Source organism: Amia ocellicauda, chromosome 3 (genome assembly GCF_036373705.1).
Source record: "Amia ocellicauda isolate fAmiCal2 chromosome 3, fAmiCal2.hap1, whole genome shotgun sequence".
NCBI lineage: Eukaryota > Metazoa > Chordata > Actinopteri > Amiiformes > Amiidae > Amia > Amia ocellicauda.
In genome coordinates this window covers 57,289,188-57,308,793 of record NC_089852.1, presented here as the reverse complement: position 1 = coordinate 57,308,793, position 19,606 = coordinate 57,289,188, and the positions used below count along the sequence as shown (strand labels likewise).

General features: G+C 44.7%; 14 non-coding genes and 23 pseudogenes across 14 annotated transcripts; all 37 read left to right on the top strand.

The window, feature by feature from the left end:
- The first annotated feature begins 841 nt into the window (after nucleotides 1-841).
- LOC136747449 (5S ribosomal RNA) lies at nucleotides 842-960 on the top strand. The gene has a single exon (XR_010816520.1). It is a non-coding gene; the product is annotated as a 5S ribosomal RNA (ribosomal RNA).
- Nucleotides 961-1,184: 224 nt separating this feature from the next.
- On the top strand, nucleotides 1,185-1,303 carry LOC136747430 (uncharacterized; annotated as a pseudogene).
- A 210-nt stretch (nucleotides 1,304-1,513) lies between these two features.
- LOC136747410 (5S ribosomal RNA) lies at nucleotides 1,514-1,632 on the top strand. Its single transcript, XR_010816510.1, has one exon. It is a non-coding gene; the product is annotated as a 5S ribosomal RNA (ribosomal RNA).
- Nucleotides 1,633-1,844: 212 nt separating this feature from the next.
- On the top strand, nucleotides 1,845-1,963 carry LOC136747429 (uncharacterized; annotated as a pseudogene).
- Nucleotides 1,964-2,178: 215 nt separating this feature from the next.
- On the top strand, nucleotides 2,179-2,297 carry LOC136747377 (uncharacterized; annotated as a pseudogene).
- Nucleotides 2,298-2,517: 220 nt separating this feature from the next.
- LOC136747443 (uncharacterized) lies at nucleotides 2,518-2,635 on the top strand (annotated as a pseudogene).
- Nucleotides 2,636-2,851: 216 nt separating this feature from the next.
- Nucleotides 2,852-2,970, top strand: LOC136747382 (uncharacterized; annotated as a pseudogene).
- A 220-nt stretch (nucleotides 2,971-3,190) lies between these two features.
- LOC136747417 (5S ribosomal RNA) lies at nucleotides 3,191-3,309 on the top strand. The gene has a single exon (XR_010816517.1). It is a non-coding gene; the product is annotated as a 5S ribosomal RNA (ribosomal RNA).
- Nucleotides 3,310-3,525: 216 nt separating this feature from the next.
- On the top strand, nucleotides 3,526-3,644 carry LOC136747413 (5S ribosomal RNA). The gene has a single exon (XR_010816513.1). It is a non-coding gene; the product is annotated as a 5S ribosomal RNA (ribosomal RNA).
- A 210-nt stretch (nucleotides 3,645-3,854) lies between these two features.
- LOC136747396 (5S ribosomal RNA) lies at nucleotides 3,855-3,972 on the top strand. Its single transcript, XR_010816496.1, has one exon. It is a non-coding gene; the product is annotated as a 5S ribosomal RNA (ribosomal RNA).
- Nucleotides 3,973-4,192: 220 nt separating this feature from the next.
- On the top strand, nucleotides 4,193-4,310 carry LOC136747385 (5S ribosomal RNA). Its single transcript, XR_010816486.1, has one exon. It is a non-coding gene; the product is annotated as a 5S ribosomal RNA (ribosomal RNA).
- A 216-nt stretch (nucleotides 4,311-4,526) lies between these two features.
- LOC136747384 (uncharacterized) lies at nucleotides 4,527-4,645 on the top strand (annotated as a pseudogene).
- A 224-nt stretch (nucleotides 4,646-4,869) lies between these two features.
- Nucleotides 4,870-4,988, top strand: LOC136747409 (5S ribosomal RNA). The gene has a single exon (XR_010816509.1). It is a non-coding gene; the product is annotated as a 5S ribosomal RNA (ribosomal RNA).
- Nucleotides 4,989-5,209: 221 nt separating this feature from the next.
- On the top strand, nucleotides 5,210-5,328 carry LOC136747440 (uncharacterized; annotated as a pseudogene).
- Nucleotides 5,329-5,542: 214 nt separating this feature from the next.
- On the top strand, nucleotides 5,543-5,661 carry LOC136747412 (5S ribosomal RNA). Its single transcript, XR_010816512.1, has one exon. It is a non-coding gene; the product is annotated as a 5S ribosomal RNA (ribosomal RNA).
- Nucleotides 5,662-5,886: 225 nt separating this feature from the next.
- Nucleotides 5,887-6,005, top strand: LOC136747373 (5S ribosomal RNA). The gene has a single exon (XR_010816485.1). It is a non-coding gene; the product is annotated as a 5S ribosomal RNA (ribosomal RNA).
- A 209-nt stretch (nucleotides 6,006-6,214) lies between these two features.
- LOC136747416 (5S ribosomal RNA) lies at nucleotides 6,215-6,333 on the top strand. Its single transcript, XR_010816516.1, has one exon. It is a non-coding gene; the product is annotated as a 5S ribosomal RNA (ribosomal RNA).
- Nucleotides 6,334-6,544: 211 nt separating this feature from the next.
- LOC136747411 (5S ribosomal RNA) lies at nucleotides 6,545-6,663 on the top strand. Its single transcript, XR_010816511.1, has one exon. It is a non-coding gene; the product is annotated as a 5S ribosomal RNA (ribosomal RNA).
- Nucleotides 6,664-6,883: 220 nt separating this feature from the next.
- Nucleotides 6,884-7,002, top strand: LOC136747448 (uncharacterized; annotated as a pseudogene).
- A 220-nt stretch (nucleotides 7,003-7,222) lies between these two features.
- LOC136747372 (uncharacterized) lies at nucleotides 7,223-7,351 on the top strand (annotated as a pseudogene).
- A 210-nt stretch (nucleotides 7,352-7,561) lies between these two features.
- LOC136747421 (uncharacterized) lies at nucleotides 7,562-7,680 on the top strand (annotated as a pseudogene).
- Nucleotides 7,681-7,896: 216 nt separating this feature from the next.
- Nucleotides 7,897-8,015, top strand: LOC136747454 (uncharacterized; annotated as a pseudogene).
- Nucleotides 8,016-8,224: 209 nt separating this feature from the next.
- On the top strand, nucleotides 8,225-8,343 carry LOC136747432 (uncharacterized; annotated as a pseudogene).
- Nucleotides 8,344-8,558: 215 nt separating this feature from the next.
- Nucleotides 8,559-8,677, top strand: LOC136747383 (uncharacterized; annotated as a pseudogene).
- A 221-nt stretch (nucleotides 8,678-8,898) lies between these two features.
- On the top strand, nucleotides 8,899-9,017 carry LOC136747422 (uncharacterized; annotated as a pseudogene).
- A 219-nt stretch (nucleotides 9,018-9,236) lies between these two features.
- LOC136747437 (uncharacterized) lies at nucleotides 9,237-9,355 on the top strand (annotated as a pseudogene).
- A 217-nt stretch (nucleotides 9,356-9,572) lies between these two features.
- LOC136747450 (uncharacterized) lies at nucleotides 9,573-9,690 on the top strand (annotated as a pseudogene).
- Nucleotides 9,691-9,897: 207 nt separating this feature from the next.
- LOC136747420 (uncharacterized) lies at nucleotides 9,898-10,016 on the top strand (annotated as a pseudogene).
- A 210-nt stretch (nucleotides 10,017-10,226) lies between these two features.
- LOC136747453 (uncharacterized) lies at nucleotides 10,227-10,345 on the top strand (annotated as a pseudogene).
- A 216-nt stretch (nucleotides 10,346-10,561) lies between these two features.
- LOC136747433 (uncharacterized) lies at nucleotides 10,562-10,680 on the top strand (annotated as a pseudogene).
- A 210-nt stretch (nucleotides 10,681-10,890) lies between these two features.
- LOC136747366 (5S ribosomal RNA) lies at nucleotides 10,891-11,009 on the top strand. Its single transcript, XR_010816484.1, has one exon. It is a non-coding gene; the product is annotated as a 5S ribosomal RNA (ribosomal RNA).
- Nucleotides 11,010-11,224: 215 nt separating this feature from the next.
- LOC136747369 (uncharacterized) lies at nucleotides 11,225-11,343 on the top strand (annotated as a pseudogene).
- Nucleotides 11,344-11,558: 215 nt separating this feature from the next.
- LOC136747431 (uncharacterized) lies at nucleotides 11,559-11,677 on the top strand (annotated as a pseudogene).
- A 205-nt stretch (nucleotides 11,678-11,882) lies between these two features.
- Nucleotides 11,883-12,001, top strand: LOC136747438 (5S ribosomal RNA). The gene has a single exon (XR_010816519.1). It is a non-coding gene; the product is annotated as a 5S ribosomal RNA (ribosomal RNA).
- A 209-nt stretch (nucleotides 12,002-12,210) lies between these two features.
- Nucleotides 12,211-12,329, top strand: LOC136747371 (uncharacterized; annotated as a pseudogene).
- Nucleotides 12,330-12,550: 221 nt separating this feature from the next.
- On the top strand, nucleotides 12,551-12,669 carry LOC136747435 (uncharacterized; annotated as a pseudogene).
- A 6,501-nt stretch (nucleotides 12,670-19,170) lies between these two features.
- On the top strand, nucleotides 19,171-19,285 carry LOC136747390 (U5 spliceosomal RNA). Its single transcript, XR_010816491.1, has one exon. It is a non-coding gene; the product is annotated as a U5 spliceosomal RNA (small nuclear RNA).
- The last annotated feature ends 321 nt before the right edge of the window (nucleotides 19,286-19,606 follow it).

Here is a 19,606-nt window from a genome sequence, read left to right as displayed (position 1 = left end):
AGCAGAAGACCCCACTGGGTACCACTCATCTCCACTACAAATAGGAAAAAGAGGTGAGACATTCAGATGGTAGAGTCAGAATTTGGCGTAAACAGAATGAGAACATGGATCCATCATGTCTTGTTACCACTGTGCAGGCTGGTGGTGGTGGTGTAATGGTGTGGGGGGATGTCTTCTTGGCACACTTTAGGCCCCTTAGTGCCAATTGGGCATCGTTTAAATGCTACGGCCAACCTGAGCATTGTTTCTGACCACGTCCATCCCTTTTTGACCACCATGTACCCATCCTCTGATGGCTACTTCCAGCAGGATAATGCACCATGTCACAAAGGTGGAATCATTTCAAATTGGTTTCTTGAACATGAAAATGAGTTCACTGTACTAAACTGGCCCCCACAGTCACCAGATCTCAACCCAATAGAGCATCTTTGGGATGTGGTGGAACGGGAGCTTCGTGCCCTGGATGTGCATCCCACAAATCTCCATCAACTGCAAGATGCTATCCTATCAATATGGGCCAACATTTCTAAAGAATGCTTTCAGCACCTTGTTGAATCAATGCCACGTAGAATTAAAGCAGTTCTGAAGGCGAAAGGGGGTAAAACACAGTATTAGTATGGTGTTCCTAATAATCCTTTAGGTGAGTTCATCGTAGCTCTTAATACTCTCTTTCTGTCTGGAGGAGATATAATTGAAGTATTGTACACGTACCCGGCTACTTTCAACACCCATTGCTGCACTGATATTTTTCCCTCCATTTTTCTTTATCCATTTTTTTTTTGCTGGAAGTTCCGTCAATACCCGTCAGCCTTTAAGAGACATCATGCAGCCAGGGCTCTTGGCTTGCGGCCACACCGTCCTGAACGCGCCCGATCTCGTCTGATCTCGGAAGCTAAACGGGGCAGGGCCTGGTCAGTACTTTGATGGGAGACCTCCTAGAAATACCAGGTGCTGCAAGCTTTTTCGTCTCCTGGGTAACTTCATCATAGCTCTTAGTACTCTCTTTCAGTCTGGAGGAGATATTATTGAAGAATTCTACACGTACCCGGCTACTTTCAACACCCTTTGCTGCACTGATATTTTTCCCTCCATTTTTCTTTTTTCTTTTTTCTTTTTTATTTTTTGCTGGAAGTACCGTCAATACCCGCCAACCTTTAAGAGACATCATGCAGCCAGGCCTCTCGGCTTGTGGCCACACTGTCCTGAATGCGCCCGATCTCGTCTGATCTCGGAAGCTAAATGGGGCAGGGCCTGGTCAGTACTTTGATGGGAGACCTCCTAGAAATACCAGGTGCTGCAAGCTTTTTCGTCTCCTGGGTAACTTCATCGTAGCTCTTAATACTCTCTTTCTGTCTGAAGGAGATATAATTGAAGTATTGTACACGTACCCAGCTACTGTCAACACCCTTTGCTGCACTGATATTATTCCATCCATTTTTTTTTTTTTTTTTTTGCTGGAAGTACCGTCAATACCCGCCAACCTTTAAGAGACATCATGCAGCCAGGCCTCTCGGCTTGTGGCCACACTGTCCTGAATGCGCCCGATCTCGTCTGATCTCGGAAGCTAAACGGGGCAGGGCCTGGTCAGTACTTTGATGGGAGACCTCCTAGAAATACCAGGTGCTGCAAGCTTTTTACGTCTCCTGGGTAACTTCATCGTAGCTCTTAATACTCTCTTTCAGTCTGCAGGAGATATAATTGAAGAATTGTACATGTACCCGGCTACTTTCAACACCCTTTGCTGCACTGATATTTTTCCATCCATTTTTCTTTTTTTTTTTTTTGCTGGAAGTTCCGTCAATACCCGCCAACCTTTAAGAGACATCATGCAGCCAGACATCTCGGCTTGCGGCCACACCGTCCTGAACGCGCCCGATCTCGTCAGATCTCGGAAGCTAAACGGGGCAGGACCTGGTCAGTACTTGAATGTGAGACCTCCTGGAAATACCTGGTGCTGCAAGCTTTTACGTCTCCTGGGTAACTTTATCGTAGCTCTTAATACTCTCTATCTGTCTGGAGGAGACATAATTGAAGGATTGTACACGTACCCGGCTACCTTCAACACGCTTTGCTGCACTGATATTTTTCCCTCCATTTTTCTTTTTTCTTTTGTTTTTTGCTGGAAGTTCCATCAATACCCTCCAGCCTTTAAGAGACATCATGCAGCCAGGCCTCTTGGCTTGAGGCCACACCGTCCTGAAGACGCAAGATCTCGTCAGATCTCGGAAGAAAAACTGGGCAGGGCCTGGTCAGAAATTGGATGGGTGACCTCCTGGAAATACCAGGTGCTGCAAGCCTTTTACATCTCCTGGGTAACTTCAGCGTAGCTCTTAATACTCTCATTCAGTCTGGAGGAGACATAATTGAAGTATTGTACACGTACCCGGCTACTTTCAACAGCCTTTGCTGCACTGATATTTTTCCCTCCATTTTCCATTTTTTTTTTTTTTTTTTTTTGCTGGAAGTTCCGTCAATACCCGCCAGCCTTTAAGAGACATCATGCAGCCAGGCCTCTTGGCTTGCGGCCACACCGTCCTGAACGCGCCCGATCTCGTCAGATCTCGGAAGCTAATGGGGCAGGGCCTGGTCAGTACTTGGATGGGTGAGCTCCTGAAAATACCAGGTGCTGCAAGCTTTTTACGTCTCCTGGGTAACTTCATCATAGCTCTTAATACTCTCTTTCAGTCTGTAGGAGATATTATTGAAGAATTGTACACGTACCCGGCTACTTTCAAAACCCTTTGCTGCACTGATATTTTTCCCTCCATTTTTCTTTATTCTTTTTTTTTTTGCTGGAAGTTCCGTCAATACCCGCCAGCCTTAAAGAGACATCATGCAGCCGGGCCTCTTGGCTTTCGGCCACACCGTCCTGAACGCGCATGATATCGTCAGATCTCGGAAGCTAAACGGGGCAGGACCTGGTCAGTACTTGAATGTGAGACCTCCTGGAAATACCAGGTGCTGCAAGCTTTTACGTCTCCTGGGTAACTTTATCGTAGCTCTTAATACTCTCTTTCAGTCTGCAGGAGATATAATTGAAGAATTGTACACGTACCCGGCTACTTTCAACACCCTTTCCTGCACTGATATTTTTCCCTCCATTTTTCTATTTTTTTTTTTTTTTTTTTTTGCTGGAAGTTCCGTCAATACCCGCCAACCTTTAAGAGACATCATGCAGCCTGGCCTTTCGGCTTGTGGCCACACCGTCCTGAATGCGCCCGATCTCGTCAGATCTCGGAAGCTAAACGGCGCAGGACCTGGTCAGTACTTGGATGGGAGACCTCCTGGAAATACCTGGTGCTGCAAGCTTTTATGTCTCCTGGGTAACTTTATCGTAGCTCTTAATACTCTCTATCTGTCTGGAGGAGATATAATTGAAGTATTGTACACGTACCCAGCTACTGTCAACACTATTTGCTGCACTGATATTTTTCCATCCATTTTTCTTTTTTTTTTTTTTTTTTTGCAGGAAGTTCCGTCAATACCCGCCAGCCTTTAAGAGACATCATGCAGCCAGGCATCTTGGCTTGCGGCCACACCGTCCTGAATGCGCCCGATCTCGTCAGATCTCGGAAGCTAAACGGGGCAGGGCCTTGTCAGTACTTGGATGGGAGACCTCCTAGAAATACCAGGTGCTGCAAGCTTTTTACGTCTCCTGGGTAACTTCATCATAGCTCTTAATACTCTCTTTCTGTCTCCAGGAGATATAATTGAAGAATTGTACACGTACCCGGCTACTTTCAACACCCTTTGCTGCACTGGTATATTTCCCTCTATTTTTCTTTTTTTTTTTTGCTGGCAGTTCCGTCAATACCCGCCAGCCTTTAAGAGACGTCATGCAGCCAGGCATCTCGGCTTGCGGCCACACCATCCTGAACGCGCCCGATCTCGTCAGATCTCGGAAGCTAACGGGGCAGGGCCTGGTCAGTACTTGGATGGGAGACCTCCTGGAAATACCTGGTGCTGCAAGCTTTTTACGTCTCCTGGGAAACTTCATCGTAGCTCTTAATACTCTCTATCTGTCTGGAGGAGATATAATTGATGTATTGTACACGTACCTGGCTATTTTCAACAGCCTTTGCTGCACTGATATTTTTCCCTCCATTTTCCATTTTTATTTTTATTTTTTTTTGCTGGAAGTTCCGTCAATACCCGCCAGCCTTTAAGACACATCATGCAGCCAGGCTTATTGGCTTGCGGCCACACCGTCCTGAACGCGCCCGATCTCGTCAGATCTCGGAAGCTAACGGGGCAGGGCCTGGTCAGTACTTGGATGGGTGACCTCCTGGAAATACCAGGTGCTGCAAGCTTTTTACGTCTCCTGGGTAACTTCATCATAGCTCTTAATACTCTCTTTCAGTCTGTAGGAGATATTATTGAAGAATTGTACACGTACCCGGCTACTTTCAAAACCCTTTGCTGCACTGATATTTTTCCCTCCATTTTTCTTTTTTCTTTTTTTTTTTGCTGGAAGTTCCGTCAATACCCGCCAGCCTTAAAGAGACATCATGCAGCCGGGCCTCTCGGCTTTCGGCCACACCGTCCTGAACGCGCATGATATCGTCAGATCTCGGAAGCTAAACGGGGCAGGACCTGGTCAGTACTTGAATGTGAGACCTCCTAGAAATACCAGGTGCTGCAAGCTTTTACGTCTCCTGGGTAACTTCATCGTAGCTCTTAATACTCTCTCTCTGTCTGGAGGAGATATAATTGAAGTATTGTACACGTATCCAGCTACTGTCAACACCCTTTGCTGCACTGATATTTTTCCATCCATTTTTCTTTTTTCTTTTTTTCTTTTTTTTTTTTGCTGGAAGTTCCGTCAATACCCGCTAACCTTTAAGAGACATCATGCAGCCAGGCCTTTCGGATTGTGGCCACACCGTCCTGAATGCGCCCGATCTCGTCAGATCTCGGAAGCTAAACGGGGCAGGGCCTGGTCAGTACTTGGATGGGAGACCTCCTAGAAATACCAGGTGCTGCAAGCTTTTTACGTCTCCTGGGTAACTTCATCGTAGCTCTTAATACTCTCTTTCTGTCTCCAGGAGATATAATTGAAGAATTGTACACGTACCCGGCTACTTTCAACACCCTTTCCTGCACTGATATTTTTCCCTCCATTTTTCTATTTTTTTTTTTTTTTTTTTTTGCTGGAAATTCCGTCAATACCCGCCAGCCTTTAAGAGACATCATGCAGCCATGCATGTCAGCTTGCGGCCACACCATCCTGAACGCGCCCGATCTCGTCAGATCTCGGAAGCTAAACGGGGCAGGACCTGGTCAGTACATGAATGTGAGACCTCCTGGAAATACCTGGTGCTGCAAGCTTTTACGTCTTCTGGGTAACTTTATCGTAGCTCTTAATACTCTCTATCTGTCTGGAGGAGATATAATTGAAGTATTGTACACGTACCCAGCTACTGTCAACACCATTTGCTGCACTGATATTTTTCCATTCATTTTTCTTTTTTTTTTTTTTTTTGCTGGAACTTCCGTCAATACCCGCCAACCTTTAAGAGACATCATGCAGCCAGGCCTCTCGGCTTGCGGCCACACCGTCCTGAATGCGCCCGATCTCGTCAGATCTCGGAAGCTAAACGGGGCAGGACCTGGTCAGTACTTGGATGGGAGACCTCCTAGAAATACCAGGTGCTGTAAGCTTTTTACGTCTCCTGGGTAACTTCATCGTAGCTCTTAATACTCTCTCTCTGTCTGGAGGAGATATAATTGAAGTATTGTACACGTATCCAGCTACTGTCAACACCCTTTGCTGCACTGATATTTTTCCATCCATTTTTCTTTATTCTTTTTTTCTTTTTTTTTTTTGCTGGAAGTTCCGTCAATACCCGCCAACCTTTAAGAGACATCATGCAGCCAGGCCTTTCGGCTTGTGGCCACACCGTCCTGAATGCGCCCGATCTCGTCAGATCTCGGAAGCTAAACGGGGCAGGGCCTGGTCAGTACTTGGATGGGAGACCTCCTTGAAATACCAGGTGCTGCAAGCTTTTTACGTCTCCTGGGTAACTTCATCGTAGCTCTTAATACTCTCTTTCTGTCTCCAGGAGATATAATTGAAGAATTGTACACGTACCCGGCTACTTTCAACACCCTTTGCTGCACTGGTATATTTCCCTCTATTTTTTTTTTTTTTTCTGCTGGCAGTTCCGTCAATACCCGCCAGCCTTTAAGAGACATCATGCAGCCAGGCATCTCGGCTTGCGGCCACACCATCCTGAACGCGCCCGATCTCGTCAGATCTCGGAAGCTAAACGGGGCAGGGCCTGGTCAGTACTTGGATGGGAGACCTCCTAGAAATACCAGTTGCTGCAAGCTTTTTACGTCTCCAGGGTAACTTCATCGTAGCTCTTAATACTCTCTTTCTGTCTCCAGGAGATATAATTGAAGAATTGTACACGTACCCGGCTACTTTCAACACCCTTTGCTGCACTGGTATATTTCCCTCTATTTTTCTTTTTTTTTTTTTGCTGGCAGTTCCGTCAATACCCGCCAACCTTTAAGAGACATCATGCAGCCAGGCCTTTCGGCTTGTGGCCACACCGTCCTGAATGCGCCCGATCTCGTCAGATCTCGGAAGCTAAACGGGGCAGGGCCTCGTCAGTACTTGGATGGGAGACCTCCTGGAAATACCTGGTGCTGCAAGCCTTTTACGTCTCCTGGGAAACTTCATCGTAGCTCTTAATACTCTCTATCTGTCTGGAGGAGATATAATTGAAGTATTGTACACGTACCCGGCTACTTTCAACAGCCTTTGCTGCACTGATATTTTTCCCTCCATTTTCCATTTTTTTTTTTTTTTTTTTTTGCTGGAAGTTCCGTCAATACCCGCCAACCTTTAAGAGACATCATGCAGCCAGGCCTTTCGGCTTGTGGCCACACCGTCCTGAATGCGCCCGATCTCGTCAGATCTCGGAAGCTAAATGGGGCAGGACCTGGTCAGTACTTAAATGTGAGACCCTCTGGAAATACCAGGTGCTGCCAGCTTTTTACGTCTCCTGGGAAACTTCATCGTAGCTCTTAATACTCTCTTTCTGTCTCCAGGAGATATAATTGAAGAATTGTACACGTACCCGGCTACTTTCAACACCCTTTCCTGCACTGATATTTTTCCCTCCATTTTTCTTTTTTTTTTTTTTTTTTTTTTGCTGGAAATTCCGTCAATACCCGCCAGCCTTTAAGAGACATCATGCAGCCAGACATCTCGGCTTGCGGCCACACCGTCCTGAACGCGCCCGATCTTGCCCGATCTTGTCAGATCTCGGAAGCTAAACGGGGCAGGACCTGGTCAGTACTTAAATGTGAGACCTCCTGGAAATACCAGGTGCTGCCAGCTTTTTACGTCTCCTGGGGAACTTCATCGTAGCTCTTAATACTCTCTTTCTGTCTGGAGAAGATATAATTGAAGAATTGTACATGTACCCGGCTACTTTCAACACCCTTTGCTGCTTTGGTATTTTTCCCTCTATTTTTCTTTTTTTTTTTCGCTGGCATTTCCGTCAATACCCGCCAGCCTTTAAGAGACATCATGCAGCCAGGCATCTCGGCTTGCGGCCACACCATCCTGAACGCGCCCGATCTCGTCAGATCTCGGAAGCTAAACGGGGCAGGGCCTGGTCAGTACTTGAATGGGAGACCTCCTAGAATTACCAGGTGCTGCAAGCTTTTTACGTCTCCTGGGTAACTTCATCGTAGCTCTTAATACTCTCTTTCTGTCTCCAGGAGATATAATTGAAGAATTGTACACGTACCCGGCTACTTTCAACACCCTTTCCTGCACTGATATTTTTCCCTCCATTTTTCTTTTTATTTTATTTTTTTGCTGGAAGTTCCGTCAATATCCGCCAGCCTTTAAGAGACATCATGCAGCCAGGCCTCTTGGCTTGTAGTCACACTGTCCTGAACGCGCCCGATCATATCAGATTTCGGAAGCTAAATGGGGCATGGCCTGGTCAGTACTTGGATGTGTGACCTCCTGGAAATACCAGGTGCTGCAAGCTTTTTACGTCTCCTGGGTAACTTCATCGTAGCTCTTAATACTCTCTTTCTGTCTCCAGGAGATATAATTGAAGAATTGTACACGTACCCGGCTACTTTCAACACCCTTTGCTGCACTGGTATATTTCCCTCTATTTTTCTTTTTTTTTTTGCTGGCAGTTCCGTCAATACCCGCCAGCCTTTAAGAGACATCATGCAGCCAGGCATCTCGGCTTGCGGCCACACCGTCCTGAACGCGCCCGATCTCGTCAGATCTCGGAAGATAAACGGGGCAGGACCTGGTCAGTACTTGAATGTGAGACCTCCTGGAAATACCTGGTGCTGCAAGCTTTTACGTCTCCTGGGTAACTTTATCGTAGCTCTTAATACTCTCTATCTGTCTGGAGGAGATATAATTGAAGAATTGTACACGTACCCGGCTACCTTCAACACGCTTTGCTGCACTGATATTTGTCCCTCCATTTTTCTTTTTTCTTTTGTTTTTTGCTGGAAGTTCCATCAATACCCTCCAGCCTTTAAGAGACATCATGCAGCCAGGCCTCTTGGCTTGAGGCCACACCGTCCTGAAGACGCAAGATCTCGTCAGATCTCGGAAGAAAAACTGGGCAGGGCCTGGTCAGTAATTGGATGGGTGACCTCCTGGAAATACCAGGTGCTGAATGCTTTTTACATCTCCTGGGTAACTTCATCGTAGCTCTTAATACTCTCATTCAGTCTGGAGGAGATATAATTGAAGAATTGTACATGTACCCGGCTACTTTCAACACCCTGTCCTGCACTGATATTTTTCGCTCCATTTTTCTATTTATTTATTTTTTATTTTTTGCTGGAAGTTCCGTCAATACCCGCCAGCCTTTAAGAGACATCATGCAGCCCGGCCTCTTGGCTTGCGGCCACACCGTCCTGAACACGTCCGATCTCATCAGATCTCGGAAGCTAAACGGGGCAGGGCCTCGTCAGTACTTGGATGGGAGACCTCCTGGAAATACCTGGTGCTGCAAGCCTTTTACGTCTCCTGGGAAACTTCATCGTAGCTCTTAATACTCTCTATCTGTCTGGAGGAGATATAATTGAAGTATTGTACACGTACCCGGCTACTTTCAACAGCCTTTGCTGCACTGATATTTTTCCCTCCATTTTCCATTTTTTTTTTTTTTTTTTTTGCTGGAAGTTCCGTCAATACCCGCCAGCCTTTAAGAGACATCAAGCAGCCAGGCTTCTTGGCTTGCGGCCACACCGTCCTGAACGCGCCCGATCTCATCAGATCTCGGAAGCTAAACGGGGCAGGACCTGGTCAGTACTTAAATGTGAGACCTCCTGGAAATACCAGGTGCTGCCAGCTTTTTACGTCTCCTGGGGAACTTCATCGTAGCTCTTAATACTCTCTTTCAGTCTGGAGAAGATATAATTGAAGAATTGTACACGTACCCGGCTACTTTCAACAGCCTTTGCTGCACTGATATTTTTCCTTCAATTTTTCTTTTTTTTTTTTTTTTCTTTGCTGGAAGTTCCGTCAATACCCACCAGCCTAAAGAGACATCATGCAGCCGGCCCTCTTGGCTTTCGGCCACACCGTCCTGAACGCGCACGATCTCGTCAGATCTCTGAAGCTAAACGGGTAGGGCCTGGTCAGTACTTGGATGGGTGACCTCCTGGAAATACCTGGTGCTGCAAGCTTTTTACGTCTCCTGGGTAACTTCATCGTAGCTCTTAATACTCTCTTTCTGTCTGCAGGAGATATAATTGAAGAATTGTACACGTACCCGGCTACTTTCAACACCCTTTCTGCACTGGTATTTCTCCCTCTATTTCTCTTTTTTTTTTTCTGGATGTTCCGTCAAAACCCGCCAACCATTAAGAGACATCATGCAGCCCGGCCTCTTGGCTTGCAGCCACACCGTCCTGAACGCCCCCGATCTCATCAGATCTTGGAATTTAAACGGGGCAGGGCCTGGTCAGTACTTGGATGGGTGACCTCCTGGAAATGCCAGGTGCTGCAAGCTTTTTACGTCTCCTGGGTAACTTCATCGTAGCTCTTAATACTCTCTTTCTGTCTGCAGGAGATATAATTGAAGAATTGTACACGTACCCGGCTACTTTCAACACCCTTTGCTGCACTGGTATTTCTCCCTCCATTTCTCTTTTTTTTTTTTGCTGGAAGTTCCGTCAATACCCGCCAGCCATTAAGAGACATCATGCAGCCAGGCCTCTCGGCTTGAGGCCACACCGTCCTGAACGCGCCCGATCTCGTCAGATCTCGGAATTTAAACGGGGCAGGGCCTGGTCAGTACTTTTATGGGTGACCTTCTGGAAATACGAGGTGCTGCAAACTTTTTACGTCTCCTGGGTAACTTCATCGTAGCTCTTAATTCTCTCTTTCTGTCTGGAGGAGATATAATTGAAGAATTGTACACGTACCCGGCTACTTTCAACAGCCTTTGCTGCACTTATATTTTTCCCTCCTTTTTTTTTTTTTTTTTTTTTTTTTGCTGGAAGTTCCGTCAATACCCGCCAGCCTTTAAGAGACATCATGCAGCCAGGCCTCTTGGCTTGCGGCCACATTGTCCTGAACGCGCCTGATCTCGTTAGATCTCGGAAGCTAAACGGGGCAGGGCCTGATCAGTACTTGGATGGGAGACCTCCAGGAAATACCTGGTGCTGCAAGCTTTTTACGTCTCCTGGGAAACTTCATCGTAGCTCTTAATACTCTCTATCTGTCTGGAGGTGTTATAATTGAGGAATTGTACACGTACCCGGCTACTTTCATCAGCCTTTGCTGCACTGGTATTTTTCCCTCTATTTTTTTTTTTTTTTTTTGCTGGCAGTTCCGTCAATACCCGCCAGCCTTTAAGAGACATCATGCAGCCAGGCGTCTTGGCTTGCGGCCACACCATCCTGAACGCGCCCGATCTCGTCAGATCTCGGAAGCTAATCAGGGCAGGGCCTGGTCAGTATTTGGATGGGAGACCTCCTGGAAATACCAGGTGCTGCAAGCTTTTTACGTCTGCTGGGTAAGTTTATCGTAGCTCTTAATACTCTCTTTCTGTCTGGAGGAGATATAATTGAAGTAATGTACACGTACCCGGCTACTTTCAACACCCATTGCTGCACTGATATTTTTCCCTCCATTTTTCTTTTTTTTTTTTTTTTTGCTGGAAGTTCCGTCAATACCTGCCAACCATTAAGACACATCATGCAGCCAGGCCTCTCGGCTTGCGGCCACACCGCCCTGAACACCCCCAATCTCGTCAGACCTCGGAAGCTGAACGGGGCAGGGCCTGTTCAGTACTTGCATGGGAGACCTGCAGGAAATAAAAGGTGCTGCAAGCATCTTACGTCTCCTGAGTAACTTCACCGTAGCTCTTAATACTCTCTTTCTGTCTGGAAGAGATATAATTGAAGAATTGTACACGTACCCGGCTACTTTCAACACCCTTTGCTGCACTGATATTTTTCCCTCCATTTTTCTTTTTTCTTTTTTTTTTGCTGGAAGTTCCGTCAATATCCGCCAGCCTTTAAGAGACATCATGCAGCCAGGCCTCTCGGCTTGCGGCCACACCATCCTGAACGCGCCCGATCTCGTCAGATCTCGGAAGCTAAACGGGGCAGGACCTGGTCAGTACTTGAATGTTTGACCTCCTGGAAATACCTGGTGCTGCAAGCTTTTACGTCTCCTGGGTAACTTCATTGTAGCTCTTAATACTCTCTTTCTGTCTGGAGGTGTTATAATTGAGGATTTGTACACGTACCTGGCTACTTTCAACACCATTTGCTCCACTGGTATTTTTCCCTCCATTCTTCTTTTTTTTGCTGGAAGGTCCGTCAAAACCCGCCCGCCTTTAAGAGACATCATGCTGCCAGGCCTCTCGGCTTGCGGCCACGCCGTCCTGAACGCGACCGATCTCATCAGATCTCGGAAGCTAAACAGGGCAGGGCCTGGTCAGTACTTGGATGGGTGACCTCCTGGAAATACCAGGTGCTGCAAGCTTTATACGTCTCCTGGGTAACTTCATCGTAGATCTTAATACTCTCTTTCTGTCTGGAGGAGATATAATTGAAGAAATGTACACGTACCCGGCTACTTTCAACACCCTTTGCTGAACTGATATTTTTCCCTCCATTTCTCTTTTTATCTTTGCTGGAAGTTCCCTCAACACCCGTCAGCCTTTAAGAGACATCATGCAGCCAGGCCTCTCGGCTTGTGGCTACACCGTCCTGGACGCACCCCGTCTCGTCAGATCTCGGAAGCTAAACGGGGCATGGCCTAGTCAGTACTTGGATGGGAGATCTCCTAGAAATACCAGGTGCTGCAAGCTTCTTACGTCTCCTGGGTAACTTCATCGTAGCTCTTAATACTCTCTTTCTGTCTGGAGGAGATATAATTGAAGAATTGTACACGTTCCCGGCTACTTTCAACACCCTTTCCTGCACTGTTATTTTTCCCTCCATTTTTTATTTTTTTTATTTTTTATTTTTTGCTGGAAATTCCGTCAATACCCGCCAGCCTTTAAGAGACATCATGCAGCCAGGCATCTCGGCTTGCGGCCACACCGTCCTGAACGTGCCCGATCTCGTCAGACCTTGGAAACTAAACGGGCCAGGGCCTGGTTAGTACTTGGATGGGTGACCTCCAGGAAATACCAGGTGATGCAAGCTTTTTACGTCTCCTGGGTAACTTCATCGTAGCTCTTAATACTCTTTATCTGTCTGGAGGAGATATAATTGAAGTATTGTACACTTTGTCTTAGGGACAGTCTGGCTAGCAGTGACTGAGTGGTTGACAGACGACAAGCAATGGAATGTACGTGCTCTGTGATGTCATAGCAGTCAGCTGAGAGAGGCTCGTGATGTCATCGCTGAGCTGTCTGTCTGTCTGTCTGTCTGTCTGTCTGTCTCTCTCTCTCTCTTTCTCTCTCTCTCTCTCTCTCTCTCTTCCTCTCAATTCAATTCATTTGTATTGTCAAAGCAATTGGACATACATACATACATATATATATATATATATATATATACATACATACATACATACATCCATACATGCTAGAAAGTCATTACAATGTTATCTTAAAGGCTAACTAAGCAGAACATATATCATTATAGAACAGAGTTCATAGGTCAACACATGGTTTTAGGGAACAGGCACGTAGGTCATACCGTTTGACAATGTCTCCAAGGTTCTCATCGTAAATAACAAACAGAAATCAAACTATCTTCTGGGCTGACCTTCTAGCTTGACCGTATCTTTCTTAAGTATACAAGAGAGAAAAACAGGTGTAAGAAAATAATTTCTAATTTTCCTTCTACACATATATACATACATACATACATATGTAGCGTTATGTTGGGTGTATTTGGATAAGAGCATTTGGGCTCTGAGCTGAAGCACTGATCTAAAGAAGACCTCTCCCCCCCCAAAGTTATCAGATTTCCTTAGCTCATCAGCTTGGAACTGGTTTGCATCAAAGTGACAGTTTTGGGGAGGATGGCACCGAGAAGAGGCCAAATAGTTTGGAATTCTGCTATGAGATGTCTGGAGAAAGGGGCCTGTAGGTGATAAAAACTCTTTGAAGTGGATGAGAGCCGAAATCCCGACATAGAGCTACGAACCCAGGCCAACCGGCATTTCCAAAAGATGGCATGGATTGACATCAGTCATAAATAAAGCCTCCCTCCAATAGGACACTGGGGGCTGAAACCGAAATCCAATCTCAAGAACTCAGGGACCAATCACCTACTGATCTGACAGACTATAAGGAACAGCGGACAGTCTTTCTCTCTCTCTCTCTCTCACCTGAACCAGAAACTCGCTGCCACAGTTCAACCTGTAGCTCTGTTGCCAGAACCGGAATCAGAAACCAACCAAGTCTTTGCCGGCAACAGAACAGTTAAACTGGGAGAAGGAGATTGAGCGAAGAATTATTTTAAAGGACTTTATTAAATAAATAACTTCACAGACCCACCTGATCAGTGGAGTTTTACAGCTGGACAAATGACTAAGTCGACTGAATACGAAAGTGTCAGTCATTTAAATAGCTATTTGAGTTTTAAGAAACTTGACCCTTGGAACAAACAGGGCCCTGCTTTCCTCAAAGACTTCGTCTTCAAGTAACTACGGTGGAACCATGCTTACAAAGAAGATTTTGTGCACAACCTTGGAGCCTTCAAACCAATGGAAAATCTGTTTGGAAAAGACTCTACATTCGCGAAACCCCAACTTCCAGGTGCATCGACTGAGTGGAAGTTCTTGGACAAAGCCGAACCGGACTGCCTTTGTTCCAAACCACACGGACCTCGTGCCGTGTGCTGTTATCTGAGCCCGAAGCCAGAGAGGCCTCTCTGCGACGAAGTTCACATAAGTTTAACAGTTTGGAGTTTGTGATTCATGACATTTGAGAAATCAATTAGAAATGTTAATCTGTGATTCATAACTCTAGAATGTGTAATATCATTTAGTTTTCTTAAATATAAATGTGAGTTGCATTAAACTGTTTTGTTGATAATTTTAGAAATAAAATCTGTCAACGCCGAGAAATATCTTCTCATTCCTGTTTAACTGTTTAGTCTGAAATTGACACAAGTTAATAGACATTAGATTATTGGTGGCCCTGCCTATCCTTAATCATTGAATAATAATCAGTTAAGGGAAATTGTGGTAACAAATAGGATCTTTCTCGGCACCTAAACGTAAATGAGACTGATATATATATAACCAGAAGTTACCTGACATAAATACTAACCTGCGTAGTTATTTAATGTCTGACTAATAATACTAACGAGAGACTCACCTTCGTCTTACTAACCGGTATTGTAGTCAATGTGTTTATAACCTTTTTTGTTTAACGATTTGTTAAACGGAATGTACGTGCTCTGTGATGTCATAGCAGTAAGCTGAGAGAGGCTCGTCATGTCATCGCTGAGCTGGCTGGCTGGCTCTCTGTGTGTGTGTGTGTGTGTGTGTGTGTGTGTCTCTCTGTCTGTCTGTCTGTCTGTCTGTCTCTCTCTCTCTTACTCTCTCTCTCTCCCTCTCAATTCAATTCATTTGTATTGTCAAAGCAATTGGACATGCATACATACATACATACATATATATGGAAAATAAACAATATGTGTACATCTCTTTCTGCATTAGTGGTGCCCTCACAGATGTGCAAGTTACATGACAGACAGACAGACAGACACACACACACTTTCACACACAGACAGACAGACACAGACACACACAGACACACACACACATACTTTGACAGACAGACAGACAGACACACGCATATTATGGGTCTTTGTTGGGTAGTGAAATGGGTAGCATCAGTCGCAGTGTGGGTAATGTCAGGGAGCCAATCATAGTCCCCGTTATTTGCATATCGTGGCGCAAAGCATTCTGGGAAAAGCAACTAAACACGTTTAGTCATGTATTTGTCCATAGTTTACACATGAGATGAAAGAGACAGTATGACGTGTTGAGCACCTAGGATTCCTCATGTGTATGTGAGGGGCAGAGGAACCGGATCCCAAGTGTGCGTCCCAGGTGCTATAGGTTTCAAAGCATGCAGGGGAATAGGCACCCCACCCTGACACGTATATAAGATTGGATAGGGAGATATAAATAGCAATGGGGAGACTCTTGTACTTGGTGTGGCTCTATCCATATAGTGGGGCCAGCAGGTGCAGCAATAGAAGCTCAGCCTGGGGAGACTGGATTTAGCATTTCCTCTCCATTTTGATAACTATCCATAATCATTTCTGCAAAATACTTCTATGATACCTATGTATGTTTTTTACTTGTACTATATTATACTATCAAGTATCAGTGTACACATACAATGTGACCTGTTACATTAATACAGAGGCCACGGAAGGCCAGATCACTAATAGCCACTGTCCCCTGATATTACACTTTTTTACAATCACTTTGGCACTCATTTCAGAACCTTGATGTCATTTTTCAAAACTCTAGACACTAAACTCACACCCGATGATCAAAATGCACATTTTTCAAAACTCTAACACTTTTTTACAATTGCTTGGATACAATACACATCAACCTCAGATCATTTGTTCATTGAACTAAAATGACACAACTTAACATCAAAGTATTACCATTTCAAAATGCAATTCACACATTACATCTGAGATCACTGTCTATTCATTTCATTACAAAGATTTAACTATCAATTGATACAGCTGCTCAAAATGATAAGTGACTTTGCATTACTCTTAATGCATAATTTTATGGAAACTGACAAACAATATTCCATGTTTCGATCATGAAAGTTTCAGGATAATGAGATCCATTGACATCAATAAACGAGGAGCATGAACCAGTTGGACTACATTATCTATGGATGTAATATTTCATCATCATTCATCATCATGTAGCACTTTTCCACACCATGTTTGCAGTGTGGAAGGAAAGTTAGAATTTTTTTCTCTAATACCTGTTTTTCTCTCTTGTATACTTAAGAAAGATAAGGTCAAGCTAGAAGGTCAGGCCAGAAGGTAGTTTGATTTCTGTTTGTTATTTACGATGAGAATCTTGGAGACAATGTCAAACAGTATGATTGAAGTGCCTGCTCCCTAATCCATGTGTTGATCTATGAACTCTGTCCTATAATGATATAAATTCTGCTTAGCTAACTTTTAAGATAACATAGTAATGACTTTCTGATTATAACCAGCTCTTTGATTTTTGTGTATAAAAGCTCTGACTGTTAAAATGAAGGCAGAGCGACTTTGGGATCTACTTGAGTCACTGTTCCTCTCCACGCTGCGTGTATTAAAGGCATTGCAACTAACGCTCCAACCTGGTTGAAGATGATTGTTCTTCCACATCAGATTTGACATTACTGTATGTATGCAGGCCCTTGTAATTGCTTTTCCAATACTGCCAACTGGTTATTGATGATTGATTTCACATTGTGGTACGAGTATCGAGTGAAATGAGTGCTATCCACCCCAGCAACACAGTGATAACATGGAGCCGGCAAGTCATCCAGGTCACAATAGAGGTCAAGCAGTGGGAGGAGGAAGACGTGGTGGTCAAAGGAATGGAAGGGGACATGCACCCCTTCTGAGAGGTGGTCGTGGGCCTCGTCATAGAGGAGGGCTTAGGCCTCACCAGAGAGGCAGCCATGGGCCTCATTTGAGAGGTGTTGGGGGAACGTGGTAGAGGACAAGGCCACGGACCAGACAGCGGCAGCAACAGCAAATAGTGTCCAGTGAAATCCGAGAAATAGTTGTAGAGCATGTTGTAAATCATGGCATGACCATGACTGAGGCAGCTACAATGATTCAATCAAACCTCAGAATCAACTCAGGATCAACTGTGGCCTCAATCATCAGAAATGTCCGTACTGAGAAGCGGCAAGTCTTCAGCATGCACTAAACATTAGGCTACTCTCAATTGTCAAATGACTGTATACTGCATACCAATGTGTAGCACAGAGTATAGTGTGCCTTTTGAAAGAAATGCAGACAGAGTGAAGCAGCTGATGACTGAGTATGTTCAGGTATGTTCAGTTTCAAGATGCCTCTTGTGAAAAATGGTTGTGAGAACCTGAACCTGAACACAGGGCTGATGGAAATTCAGAAGTACAGTAATCAATCCTTTGTTTTACACTAAGCCAGGTGAGAAACACTGCAGTTGACATTTTACTGTAGTTTTGTTCTTTTTTGTAGCTAATTATTGTTGCATGGCTTCAAAGAAACCTATGGTGTGATTTGATTGTATTGCATCAATACATTTCAGATTTTGTTCAATGATTCCACTGTGTCTGTAGTATTCTCTCTACTAGTCCTTTTACAGTGATGTATTTATGTGTAGTACCATAATGAAACATGTATCACATATTTTGTACTACAATATTTAATGATTGTACGAACAACTACACAGTGAAACTATCGGTATCTTCTGTGTGGGTGATCTAAATAAATGTTACTATGGTATTTCATGATAAATGAATTATTTGAACCAACAAGTCTACAAGTGCAAGGTTTCTTTAAAGATATGAATGCACAATGCAATGTTTTGAACATTGGACAGCCTGTGTTACAAGTGATGACCGTTTTGAGTTTTGTGTCTAGAGTTTTGAAAAATGACATCAAGGTTCTGAAATGAGTGACAAAGTGATTGTAAAAAACTGTATATTCATCCTATTTAATGTGCTCTTTTAAAATGTACTTTTCTTTTTTATGTTGCCATTTCTGTTCTACCAATGTTTCAGTTGTTAGCCAAAGATTGACAGAGTACATCTCATACACACAGGCCAGACAGCAAGGATTACTTTTTGAAATTCAATTACAAATGCTGCATGAACTCATCAATACGATTAGAGCTCCTGAAAGCAATATAACTAACTCACTCTACAGCATCTCATTAGCAGTGAAAAGAAACCAAGAAAGTTGGGACAGTCGACTGTTTACCACTATGTAACATCACCTTTTCTTTTAATAACACTTATTAAGCACTTGGGCACTGAAGACACCACTTGGTTAAGTTTAGCAAGCGGGATTTTCCCCCATTCATCCATTATGCATTTCCTCAGCTGCGCAACTGCACAGGGCCTTCGTTGTCTTAATTTGCACTTCATAGTGCGCCACACATTCTCAATTCGGAGACAGGTCAGGACTGCAGGCAGGCCATGCTAGCACCCGCACTCTCTGCCTACGCAACCATGCGCTTGTAATCTGGGCAGAATGTGGTTTGGCGTTATCCTGCTGAAAAATGCAGGGACGTCCCTGGAAAAGACGATGTCTGGATGGCAGCATATGTTGCTCCAAAATGTGTACATCTCTTTCTGCAAAAATGGTGCCCTCACAGATGTGCGAGTTACATGACAGACAGACACTCATACACACTGTCACACCCACACACACACACACACTTTCACAGACAGACACACGCACACACACTCACTTTCACACAGAGACAGACACAAACACAGAGACAGACACACACACACTCACTTTCACACAGAGACACACAAACACATACACTTTCACACAGACACACACACACATACATACATACATACATATATAAGGAAAAGAAACAATACATTTAAAAATCACAAAAAGATGTAATAAAGTACAGAAAATCTAAATGTAATAAAATGTGATCTTTAATACACACAAATATGTATGGCTGGTCGGATGCGTCTTGGACTCGGGTTCCTCTTCATTACGTATAATGCTTTTGCCTTTTGCTATAGCTTTCCGTGGAGGGGATCGTGGGTGAGTTTGTACCATTCTTGGGAGGCTCTGCCTTGTTGGGGCGGAGCTGTGATCCAGGTGAACAGCAGATCGGACATAGGTGGGCATGTGGGCGGAGGAGGAAGGCCGGTCAAGCAAATAAGCTTGCTAAGGTACGCAGCAGCAGCAAGCAGCCCCACCATCCAGTCAGCCAGCCAGTCTGGCTGGCAGTGACTGAGTGGTTGACAGACGGCAAGCAACGGAATGTACGTGCTCTGTGATGTCATAGGAGTCACCTGAGAGAGATGTTTGTGATGTCATCGCTGAGCTGGCTGGCTCTGTGTGTCTTGCTGGCTGTGTGTGTGTGTGTGAGAGAGAGAGAGACTTTTTGACTTTTATCAGACTT